The 12,803-nt window shown below is 34.5% G+C and overlaps 1 pseudogene across 1 annotated transcript; it reads left to right on the top strand.

Annotated features, from left to right (window-relative positions):
* The first annotated feature begins 558 nt into the window (after positions 1 to 558).
* LOC120494829 (uncharacterized) lies at positions 559 to 12,354 on the top strand (annotated as a pseudogene). Its single transcript, XR_016169805.1, has 11 exons — positions 559 to 661; positions 1,139 to 1,301; positions 1,380 to 1,461; positions 1,626 to 1,736; positions 2,009 to 2,050; positions 2,158 to 2,623; positions 4,369 to 4,517; positions 9,278 to 9,506; positions 9,635 to 9,690; positions 11,073 to 11,222; positions 11,354 to 12,354. The product of XR_016169805.1 is annotated as an uncharacterized LOC120494829 (transcript).
* The last annotated feature ends 449 nt before the right edge of the window (positions 12,355 to 12,803 follow it).

The raw sequence follows: 12,803 nt of genomic DNA, 5'->3' as shown, positions 1-12,803 counted from the left end.
GAAAATTTTTTGTAAATTTTCACCCATATTGTCATCTTTTCAATAATTTATTGTCTAGGCAATTCTAAAGATTATATATATATATATATATATATATGTATATGTATATGTATATGTGTATATATATGTGTGTGTGTGTGTGTATATATATATATATATATATATATATATATATATATATATATATATATATATATATATATATATATTATTTATTTATTTATTTTTACTTAGCATATGCAGTATATCCTACATAAAATATTCTTAAATATTTCACAGGAAAATGAGACCCCAAAGAGTTTCTTCTGAAAAGGAAGCCTTGTACTTCATTGCTTCTGTTTTTTTAATATGATTCTTTTAAAATAAAAGATATAAAAAGTATATAAAAAAAAGTACATTTTCACCCACATTTTCATCTTTTCAGTAATTTATTGTCTATGCAATTCTAAAGATTTTATATATATATATATATATATATATATATTATTTATTTACTTATTTTTACTTAGCATATGCAGTATTTCCTACATAAAATATTCTTAAATATTTCACAGGAAAATGAGACCCCAAAGAGTTTCTCCTGAAAAGGAAGCCTTGTACTTCATTGCTTCTGGGAAAGATAAAGACACATTTGAGAAAAAATTCATATCTGAAGAGAAAGGTAAGTCACGACATACAACTCTGCCATCAGTATGACTTTGCAAAACTTAATTAAACTAAGTTTGGTCTATAAATAATGCCTAATGTTTGCGTTTAAAATGTGTTGCTAGAACACACAAGAGAAAAAAAAAACATGATTGCTTCATCTTGAATCAGTTAAAGGTGGATTTATATCTCTTTTCCTGACCATATTTATGCTAAACTTTCCTGCAGATGTCTCTAAATTAAACTCTAACATGTAGATGTGTGAGTGGTCTTGATATTATTTGTATGTAACTGTAGTTAGACTTCAAGAAGCCTGTTTAACAATGGAAATGATGAATATTTAGTGTCATGATACATATATAAGTTTTGTAGTTTTGCACTTTCATAAAGATGTAGATATCGTAGTTGTTTTCCAAGCAAGGCTACCATTTAAAACAACTTTATGAATCTTTTATCATACTTAATTTACTCATATTTATACTCTATTTATTAGGTTTTGGAGTAATCACCACAAAACATATTGAGCCTGGAGAATTCCTGCTGGAGTATGTTGGAAGACACATGTCTGAATCTGAAGGAGAGGCCCTGTTCAAAGACTACTCAGCTGAAGATGCATTTTTTTTATATTTCTACTCCTTTCAGGGACAATCTTGCTGGTAAGATTAAATGAATGAATGTTCTAATGAAGTATTATGGTATGTTTATACACCGTGTTTTTAAATGTCACCATACAGTGTTGATGGCAGCAAAGATACAGAAAGACTCGGAAGATTCATAAATAATGATCACATCAAGCCAAACAGCAAAATTAAAATAGTAAGTCTATGTATTCTTTGTCTTATTCTTTGTTTTAATTACTCCTTTAATACAGCCTCATCTTGATAGTAGCATTATTTGACATTACAAACTAGGGGACTATTCAAATGATGTTGTTGTTGTTGTTGTTTTCAGATGTGTGTGTGTACTTTTGTGACCAACAGATAATGGATGAAAAGAAAATGCCACATCTGTGTGTATTTGCGTTAACAAAAATCAACGCAGGAGAAGAAATTGTCTATGACTTCGGAGATCCTAACTGCCCATGGAGACGGGTATTTCAACTTCTATTTCTATATCTTATTTTTAGCATATTTGTGGCAAATTTTGTAAATTTGCAATGCATTAACTAATGTTAACAAATAAAACTTTTGATTTTAATTATGCATTACTAAATGCTTAAATTAACATGACCTAAGAATAATAAATGCTGTAACAGTGCAGTTCGTTATAGGTTCATGTTAACTAAATTAATTATCTGATGTAAACTGAAATCTGTATCACCTTGATTAAAATAATGCCTCAATACCCTAAATATTTGTTTCAGAAAACCAATACTTCCACATTCAGAGAGATCAAGGAAAATATGGTAAATATATATAGAGAGGTTTGTTCCTTTAGCTGAGCGTATATACACTGTACAACATTTTTTACATTTAAATATGCATTTTCTAAATGCTTTTATGCATTTTACAGGAATCACGATGGAAGAATTCATTTGTAAACCTTGATTTAAAGCCTGGTGTGATGAAAATTGATGACCTTGTTATCAACACCGAAATGAAGATTGCAAATGGATGCAATGCTGCTGAGATTTTCCCAGGAGTCTTCAACAACTGTAAAGTTGCAGTGAAACGAGTCGCCAAACATGTTTCCAAACCTGAAATGGAAATTGCTCATTTCCTGAGTACAAAAAATGTACAAGCAGAGCACCTTCTGCAACACATTTTAGTGTTGGAAGACACTTACTTTGCCTATTTTGTCTCACCTCTTTGTGAATATAATTTGATGGAGCTGATTGAAAACAAGGATTTTCCTGAAAGAAAAGGCCTGAAAGAGAATCGAAGACTAGAGATCTGCCAGGAGTTACTGCAAGGACTTCAGGAACTACATTCATATGGAATTTTGCACAGAAACCTGAAGCCTAAAAATATTTTGTTTGGTAAGAGCAGTCTGTGGATTAACCATAATTATCCTGCAATATCAGCAGAAATTTCCAGTTAAAATGCATAAGCATGTGATATAATGTGGATTTCATTTTAAAGGGATCGTTCACCCAAAAATGAAAATTCTGTCAGTATTTACTCACCCTCATGCTGTTTCAACCCCGTAAGACCTTCGTTCATCTTCGGTACACAAATTAAGATAGTTTTGATTTAATCTGAGAGCTGTGATGTACAAAAACAGATCAACTCACTACTGACAAAAAGTATTCTCGTCGTTTGATAAACTTAGGATTGAGCCACTGTAGTCACTCAGACTATTTTAGCGATGTCTTTAAAGGACAACTCCGGCGCAAAATGAAACTTTGGTCTAATTACACATTGTTACCTAGTCAACCGTTATCTGAGATTTGTTTTCATGATTGCCAATGTAAATAGTTTTATCTCTAAAAACAGTTTAGCCTATAATGCTAGTATAACGCTAGTATATAGGGCATAGAGTAATGACAAATAAAAATCGCTTGTTATTACCACTAACAAGGCTCAAAATAGCCCCAAACTAACACGGTAGCATAATAAGGGTCCCTATATTCAAACAGAAGCATTGAGAACAGTTTAATAAGAAGATATTTTATAGTCTCTACCAGTCGATCTACGACCGCTGATCCAAGTGCGCTGGTGAGATGTGAATAAGGTGAAGAGGTGAGCGCGAACAGTAGGCTACGTGTACATATTGAAGAGAAGAAAATGGTTCGTGTTTGTGTTTCCTCCGGAAACAACGGACCATATGAGATTCTGCACAGTTCAGCGCACTTGGATCGGCGTTCGTAGATCGACTGGTAGAGACTATTTTTCAAAGATGGCTTCTTCCTGTATTCGTGAAGTTGACTATGTATAAAATATCTTCTTATTAAACTGTATGGACACTGACAAAGTTCTCAATGCTTTGGTTTGAATGTAGGGACCCTTATTATGCTAGCGTGTTACTGTGGGGCTATTTTGAGCCTTGTTAGTGGTAATAACAAGCGATTTTTACTTGTGATTACTCTATGCCCTATATACTAGCATTATACTAGCGTTATAGGCTAAACTGTTTTTAGAGATAAAACTATTTACATTCGGCAATCATGAAAACAAATCTCAGATAACGGTTGACTAGGTACCAATGTGTAATTTGACCAAAGGTTCATTTTGCGCCGGAGTTCTCCTTTAATAACTTTTCGAGGAACAAGTTTCAATCCCTGAAGAAGCCTATGGAGGAGTGATCCAGCTCTCAGATTTCATCAAAAATATCTTAACTCGTGTTCTGAATATGAACGTAGGTCTTACGGGGTTGGACCAACTAACACAGTCTCATCCCAAGATGTCATATAACTGACGTCTTGGGACGTCTTTTGACCATATGTCAACATCCGCCGTTTTAGGGTACCCTTTAACGTCAGTTACATGACGATCCTGGGACGTCATACAACTGACGCTCTACCTTTAACGTCAGTTAGGTGACTGGGTAGGTTTAGGTCTGGGGTAGGGTTAGGATCCGATAACGTCATCTAACCGACGTTAAAGAGTAACCTAAAACGGCGGATGTTGACGTATGGTCAAAAGACATCCCCAGACGTCAGTTATATGACATCTTGGGATGAGACTGCGCTTGACCAACATGAGGGTGAGTAAATACTGACAGAATTTTCATTTTTGGGTGAACTATCCCTTTAAGTGTTAAAGCATTTTTACTTTTCTACAGATATCAACAACAAACTGTACATCGCAGACTTTGGAGCAAGCAGAAAACTGAATCTGGCACTAACCACACTTCTCGCTCAAATGCCTTGGTCAAGTTATGAAGATGTTGGAGGCATGCAATACAAATACAAGAAGGAATCAGATATCCAGGTATGGATAGAAAATATCTTGTTAACCTGTTCATTTGTGGGAGGATGCCGGCATATTGAAGTGTTCTTTAATTAATTGCATGTAGTTGCAAAGTTACATATAGTCAGCATAATGGCTTTTGGGGTTCATTACAATAAAGTGTTAGCCGATATTAGGCAGACAGTCTACTGTTATTACAGTTGGTTGACATGTAGCTGCAGAGTTACTTAGGGACCACCAAAATTCCTCTGGGCTTTCAGTTCAAAAATGAGCATATTTGGCGAAATATTGATGGATTCTCATATTTAATTCATATTTTAGAGAGGACTATTATTTATTTCTGTTTTATCCTAAATGAATCAGGGTAACCTGAAAAAAAATAGTGATAGTCTAAAAAAAATTGTCTATAGGCTTATATAAAATAAAAATGTGAAATATATTTGATTTAAATTATTAACAAGTTAATTAAATGAAAGAAAAAACTGTGCACAAATATGCTGAGTTTAGTTAATTTTGCTCCAAAAACAAGTTGACAGAAAGGAAACCCCACAAAAGTTTGAAGACCACTGGTATAGTGCACTAAACACTCACATGTATTGTTTTTTGCATTCATTAAAAGAGTAATTCTGACCTCATGTAGAAAGTCCAAAACTGAAACAAATGCAATTATGATGTTCCATGAAATTCCTTATTTACAGTGCTGGGTAGACAACTTTAATACTGTAGGCCTACTCTGTTACTGATTCCAAATTACATGACACAAATTGGAGTCAGTGATATAATCTAAATAATTTACAATTTAATTAATTTTGTTACAATAATTTACAACTTAATTCATTCAATTATTTACAAACAATGTACAATCCTGTAATCTAAATCATTTTAGGTAATGTAATTGGACTACGTTTTGATTACTTTTGATTTTACCTAATTTATAACTAATTTACCGCATTGATTTCAATAGGATAATCTTGGACCATATTGATAATAATACAATGAGAAAGAAAAAAGAAATATATATATATATATATATATATAAATTGTTTTCAACAATGTGAAGTGTGTTAACTATTGCATTAGGTCTTCTCAGACTGGGGTTTGTGATGGAATTGCAGGAGTTTGTGAGTTTAACCCTTATGCTGCATTAGGGACATTTTTGGTCTTTTGCAGTTTAATTTCTTTGACCATTTTGGCTGTTTTAATGCAAATGGTATGAAATTTGGCAAAATTGTGACTTTTTGGATACATGTAAAAAATGTGATCCCATTTTGCAAAATATGTATAACACACACTGTGTAGATCAAATAGTAACACTCAGCACCATAAAGACCAAAAATGGCCCATTGAAACCCATTAAAACGTTGTTTAAATCTGAGGCTGTCAGTAATACATGAAACATGATTTTTGCACAAACATCCTTTCATTTTGAAGCAAAAGCATTATATTTGCATTATATAGTGTATTCCACCAGATGACGTCACTACATATTTATTCCCTATGGGTGGAAATGCACCTTATTTTAGGCAATAGGCAATGTTTAATAGGTGGCCATTTTTGGTCTCTAACGCGCTAAGTGGGATTTTTTGCAAAGTGGGACTGTGATAATCCAAATCTAAAGTTTTCTCTTTGCATTTAGTTTATTGAAAATAATTGAATTTTTGTGTTTTTCCTCTTATACAAATTGATGGTTTCGCCACCAAAACTGGTAATTAAAGGGTTAAAATCCTGAAATTGAATACATTTTTGGTAGTTATGATGAGGACTGATGCTGGTTAAAAGATTTAACTTGGTAAAAGTGGAAAATAATAATAATATATAATATTTTAGGCAATGTTTAATATGTGGCCATTTTTGGTCCTTAATGCACTCAACGGTGTTAAAAATCTAATGCAGCACAAGGGTTAATAAAACTCTTTAAAAAGATTAATTCATAAAAACAAAAAAATGACATTTTATTTAGTTTGAAAGACTTTCAAAAGACGGTAATATGAGGTTAAATGAGTGACGATTCAAATAATGAATATGTTCATCAGGAGATGATTCGATATGCAGTGTTGCAATGTTGAGAAAACACTGTGAAATTAAACAATTTCTGTAAATCCATTGATCAATTGCTGTATCAGTTTTCAGTGATAGTCAGTTGTGCAGTTCCACAAAACTGAAGAGCTTCTGAACATATAAGCTTTTTAGAAAGTAGTAGGGAGAGCCAAATATGTAATCCAGATAACATGTAATCAGATACTAACCAATAGGGCTGGGTAATAAATATCGATTTCTCGATATTAATCGATTCTCATTTTTACAAACCGATATCGATTCTTAAATCTCAAGAATCGATTAGTCATCCTGTTTCATTTGTATGAATGAGACATTGTATCGCGGATGTGCGCATCCAACAAATCGCAATAATCTTTGTCCTTTGTTACTATTGATATGAAACAAAGTCTCAATTTTCAAATTACGTCCATTTTCTTTAGAAATTCAAAAACATAAATTGTGTTTTGGCGCTGTGGCGTGAGATCGCTCTGGCACAGCTCAAGAGAAGCAGCGCTGATCTCTCTTCCGGGTTAATAATATCAGTCACAGCGCCAAATAAACATGAATGAGCATCTGAAAGTGTGTTAAAAGATAGAGTACAACTTATCGAAATCCCTATCATGTCACATTGATTCGCTCAATCTGCTTTTCAACCGTGGAAGGACGTCAATTAAACAGCTTGTAATCAATGTCATGTATCGTCATATTTACATCAGAAAACTCCACATAAACTCGTTAGTCCACACTCGTTAGTGTTCTTCAATATTTAATGCATATTTGAATAAATCTGGCAAGTTTTTATGACAGCCACCATTTAAATGTTTATATTTCATATAATCTTCTTATTATAAAAATAAATAAAAGTGTAATTTAAGTGTTTGTATAGCTACAAAACAGGTAATTATTACCTTCATATTAGGGTAATGAAGCCTAGTAGGCTACAACTAGACTATATACATATAGACCATAGTTTACAGCATTTAAGAGATTTGATTCCCTTGAGAAAAATTGCCATTTATTGTAACTTATATCCAAAATAATCGATATTGAATCGAATCGAATCGTAATCGAAATCGAATCGAATTGCAAGCTTGTGAATCGAAATCGAATCGAATTGTGAAATTGTCTCAATACCCAGACCTACTAACCAACACTGCTTACATGAACATCCAGCTGTCACTGTAAATTAACATAAAGCAAGTAGAACATACAACATTTTTGTTTTGTTTCCATGAACGGAAAAAAAGGAACAGGAAGAAGAAATAATCTTGTAATATCTGTCGCTATTTTTGCACATAAAAACAAACAAACAGAAAAATAGCTGCTTTATTAATGGATCAATCCTCACTCTAATCACCAAATATTTTCAGTAATACCCGTCTTTACTCTTAATTATCACCAGTAACATAATTTTCTTTGTAACATTCCTGTATTTTTTTCTTATACAAATTCTTCTGTTTTTGTAGTAGCCTACGTGCAAAAAAAGTTGTAAAATAATATTGCCGCCTTTGGCCATCTTCCTCTGATATGAGAGTGAATACATTTTGTTACACCCTAGTCCGAACTCTCTGCTTTGCTTTCCACTCAACAATCAAAATCTTCAAATCAAACAAACCTTTGATTTTTTTTTTTTTTTTTTTTTTTTTTTTTAGGAGTCTAGAACTTACAAAAAAACTATTGGTGTGTTCTCCATAGCCTGTCTTGCCTGATGATGTAAATTAATCTTAATCTTGTAGCCTGATAATCCTTAATGCTTTTTTTTTGTTATAAAAAAAAATAGGTTTTGTGTTACTAGGGTATGTATAACCCCAGACCTCTGTGCAGTATCCAAAATCTGGAAGTATTAGGGAATTGTACAGCATATGCACTGAAGAGTAGTCCAAAACATCTTAAACTTTATACAAGACCCCAATGCTTTTACAAACTTGACTCTTAATATAAACTATGTGATCTTTCCAATTCAACTTATCATCCAAAACAACACCTAGCTTAAACATTTTATCGCATGAACTCTTTCAATATCAGTTCCTTCAATTGCTATTTTTACGATTACCAAAAATCATGTAGTTTGTTTTCTCCCAATTTAAATATAATTGTTTTTTGTCAAACCATTTCTTAATTTTTACCATTTCTGAACTTATATTTTCTGTAATTTCTGACGGATTATTTCCAGAGTGAAACATGTTGGTATCATCGGCAAACATCAAACATTGTAATATCTTTAAAAGTACAAAATAAAAAGTAATGGACCCAAAACGGACCCTTGTGGAGCTCCATATATTATGTGTTTTAACTCAGATTTTTGACCATTACTTTAAACAAACTGCTGTCGATTATCGAGATAACTTTTGAGCCATTGATGAGTCAGACCCCCAATGCCAGAGTTGAATGATTTTTACAATAGCAAACTGGGATATATGGTATCGAATGCTTTGCTCAAGTCGATGAAGACCCCCACTGTGTATTGCTTATTTTCAGTTAAAAGTTTACATGTAGGCAGTTATAATACTATTTTAGTGTGACCACTATGATTTTTTTTAAAAGAAAATATATAGACATCAGTTCTGCCAAAATGCATTCACTTGTTCAATGCTCAATTGTCCTGAATGCTAATAATCAGATCATCTTTCAGCTAATGAGCACAGCAGCATTTGCTCATTATTTCAATCATCTTTATTCGTTCTGTCCACTTTAGTTGTGACCATTACTGAAATAATTGTATGAAATAATCTTTTATTTCGTAGGTCGCAGGGTGCTTGGTGCATTACATCCTGACGGATGGGCAACACCCCTATCAGACAACTACACCCTACTCAAAGGATCCAGTTGGGCTATCTTTAAATGTCAGAATGGGTAACTTCACTCTTCAATGTGAAGAAAGATGGACAAGACAAAAAGATATTATTAGCAGAATGCTGTCTAAATCGATTGAAGAACGTCCCACCATTGAGGAATGCCTTCAGTCTTTCACATGTACGTTCCAAGACTTCCACTCTTCTCTTCACCTTATTAATAAAACATTGAAGATTTTACAAGAATGTAGTAAAAAAAACATCCTTAAATGACTGGATATACATGTCAAAATTGTTGTGTATTTACAGGTTTCATACACCAGTCTGGAACCACAAACAACAACAGCAATGTGAATGAAAATGAAGTAAGTATTTCAAGTAAAAACGGTTGAAGACTAAAAAGACAACAATGATTCTGAGGGGGCTTTCACACTAGGTTTGAATGACGTCAAAGTTCGGTTCGTTTGGATGACGTGATTGCTGTCTTCCGAACTTGGGTGCGCACCCGTGAACCGTACTCGGGTCCGCTTAAAGGGGTCATGAACTGGCTTTTTAAATTTGATTAAATTGTTTTCTGAGGTGAACTTATGACGTTCGCTTGGTTTTTGCATTCAAAAACATCAAAATGAATAACTAATAAGCCATTTTCTACCCTAGTTTTGAGACCAGCTCAGAAACGCTCGTTTTTAATGGGCGTTTCGCACTGAAGACTTGGAAGTAAACGCCCACTGCTGTGAGTGGATAACAGTTTTGCATATTATAATGAGTTTTTCAACTCACCTCGTCGGTGTACGTGGGGAAATTTGTTTTGAAAACGTCCAATGTTGTAAAATGGCAACCGGAATAATTCGCCCATACATGTTCGACCCAGAGTCTGTGTGTTGCACAATTCCTGTCAGATCCAATATAGACGGCACAGCACCGTTCTTTACTCCTAATCGGTCTGCAAATCCAGTCTTGTTTACAAAACAATCCTCAATGAAATAGAGAGCCTAAGTCCCGCCCCTCTGCTTCCGGATCATGGGACCTTATTTCGGAAAAAATATGTGTGGTAGTCAATGACGAGAGACAATTGATCTTGATCTTCTTCTGCGGGGGCGGTGTTTTATCCTCTTTGACGTCATAGTTCCCCACTTTTAAAAACAGAGTCGTTTGCTGGGGCTGGTGTCAATAAAAGCTTTTATTGGACTAACAAGGACGTTTTCAGTTCTGAAACTTACAGGATATTCTTATAATATGATGACCTCTTAGATGTCAAAAGCTCGAGGAAAATTTGATTTCTCAGTTCATCACCCCTTTAAAAGGTGGTCTGGGGTACTGTTCATGTGAATTCCAGTACGGTTCGCTGCTGATATGAACGCAATCAAACCAAACCGCGAAAGTGAACCGCTATTGATGACGTATAATGTGGTCGTATACATTTTGCGACAGACAGACTCAAGTGTGTTTCTATATCTTTTCTTTGAAAACAAAACCAAAGCCTTTTCATTCATAGCGGTTACCAAGCAACATGCTTACGCGCCAAGCTTGATGACGCAAGCGTACCGCAGTTCGGATACAAACATATAATGTGAACACAGTCCATCAGGGGCAGGGGGAGGGGGGAGCAATTGAACTCAGGTTCGGAACAGGCAATCGAACCAAGTGTGAAAGCCCCCTAAGACTCAGTTTCATGAGATAAACAGCAGGCTCTAGATAGAAAAAAAACAGAAATTTGTTACATTGTTGCACTGTTATTGTTTTACAGGACAGAACCCATACAGCTGATTGCTGTCCCCAAACATCAGATGAGATGGACATCCTAGAGAGTACTGACAGTGATAAGCCAGAAAGTGTTTGCTGTGACGTGATGGATTCATCTTCTCACACTGAGGAGGAATTATATGAGTCTGAAATGGTAATTAGGGGTTTTATTACATGAATCATGCATAGACTAGTAATATACGGGGGGGTTAATTTATAACATTGTTATTATTTGCAAATACATTTCAGTTGTGTCTTTCTGTATTTCAAAACAACACTGAACAGGGTTCCCTTACCCTGGAAATGTCAGAAGAAGAAGAAGAAGAAATAAAAAAAGCTGAAGGACAAGTAGCAGAAGGTATCCGAAGAAAACCACTTAAGAAGACTTGGATGGAAATTGATGAAAGTGCCAATGACTGTAGCTATCAACAACATGATATCACTGTGAAAATGTCCTCAAACAGTGTACATCAACGCATCTATGACAAGAAGAACTACTGTCTTTACTGTGAGAAGCCTTATCTAAAAATTGCAAGACATCTAAAGCAGAAACATTCTGAAAAAGCTGAAGTTGCAAAGGCACTGGCACACATCCGAGGCTCAACCATGCGTACTCTTTTATTATCCAAAGTAAGGAACCTGGGAAACTACCACCATAACAGTTCAGTCCTATCCTCTGGGAAAGGAGAGATCGTACCAAAAAGACAAGCAACTTGTGAGTCAACAGCAATGGACTATTTTCCTTGCATGTTTTGCTTTGCTATGTATGTTAAAACGGCTCTCTGGAGACATCACGAACGTTGCAAATTACGAGTGAAAGAGAATATGCCAGTGGAATGAAAAGTTCAGGCAAGTTGTTCTCTGTTGTTGCCCATGGACTCTGAAGTTTCCAGTGGACTTAACCAAATTAGGTAAAGGTAGACATCACTCGCAGGTCTTATCTTGGCATGTTTAAAAAAAATAAAATACATATTTGAGTCCTACCTATCATATTTGAAGTCTATACACACACACCTACATACTGTATGTTATATGTTAACACTAGAAGTGCCAGAATTCCAAAACTACTAGAACGGCCACAAACGGTCGTTTTGACCGTTAGATTTAAAACAGTGTTTATTTCGTTGATGTAATTATTTTCGTCAACCACATCTTTTCAAAGATGAAAACGAGACGATAACTAAATAAAAACTAGGTTTGAATGACGAAAATGTTAGATGGTGACGATTTGCGAAGCGGTCAATAGGCTATGCAGCAAAACAAACAGCGCAGGACAACTCCTAACTAACTACAAGCGTTACCTTGTCATCCCGCAATGTTTACACAAGGTAACGCTAGTAGTTAATTAGGAGTTAACATGTTTTTCACTTTAAAATAATGGGCCACATCACTAGTAGTTCCTGCGGGATGACATGGTAACGCTTAAGTAGTTATTGAGGCGTTAACATGTTTTTCACAAATGATACAAGTTATTTAATTTTATATTTGACACATACTGTACAGATTCTGTGAGGCACTAATATTCTAACAAACACTGTAATCTGGAAGATGTGTTTTTTCTGCTTATCGTAACATAAATGCAGCCAATTTCTTCATTAAAGATGCTAATTGTTTTTGACAAGTGAACATCAATGTTTATATTCATGTCATAAGAGAAGTCCTCCTCAGGCAGCTACTGTAACATAAAGTTATAGGTCTTTGGAGTCTGAGATATATGTGACTGACATTCAATAGA

The sequence above is a fragment of the Pimephales promelas genome, chromosome 9, assembly GCF_988280905.1.
Source record: "Pimephales promelas chromosome 9, fPimPro1.hap1.1, whole genome shotgun sequence".
NCBI lineage: Eukaryota > Metazoa > Chordata > Actinopteri > Cypriniformes > Leuciscidae > Pimephales > Pimephales promelas.
Note: the sequence above shows the minus strand (reverse complement) of the source record. Positions and strands in the feature narration are given on the sequence as shown.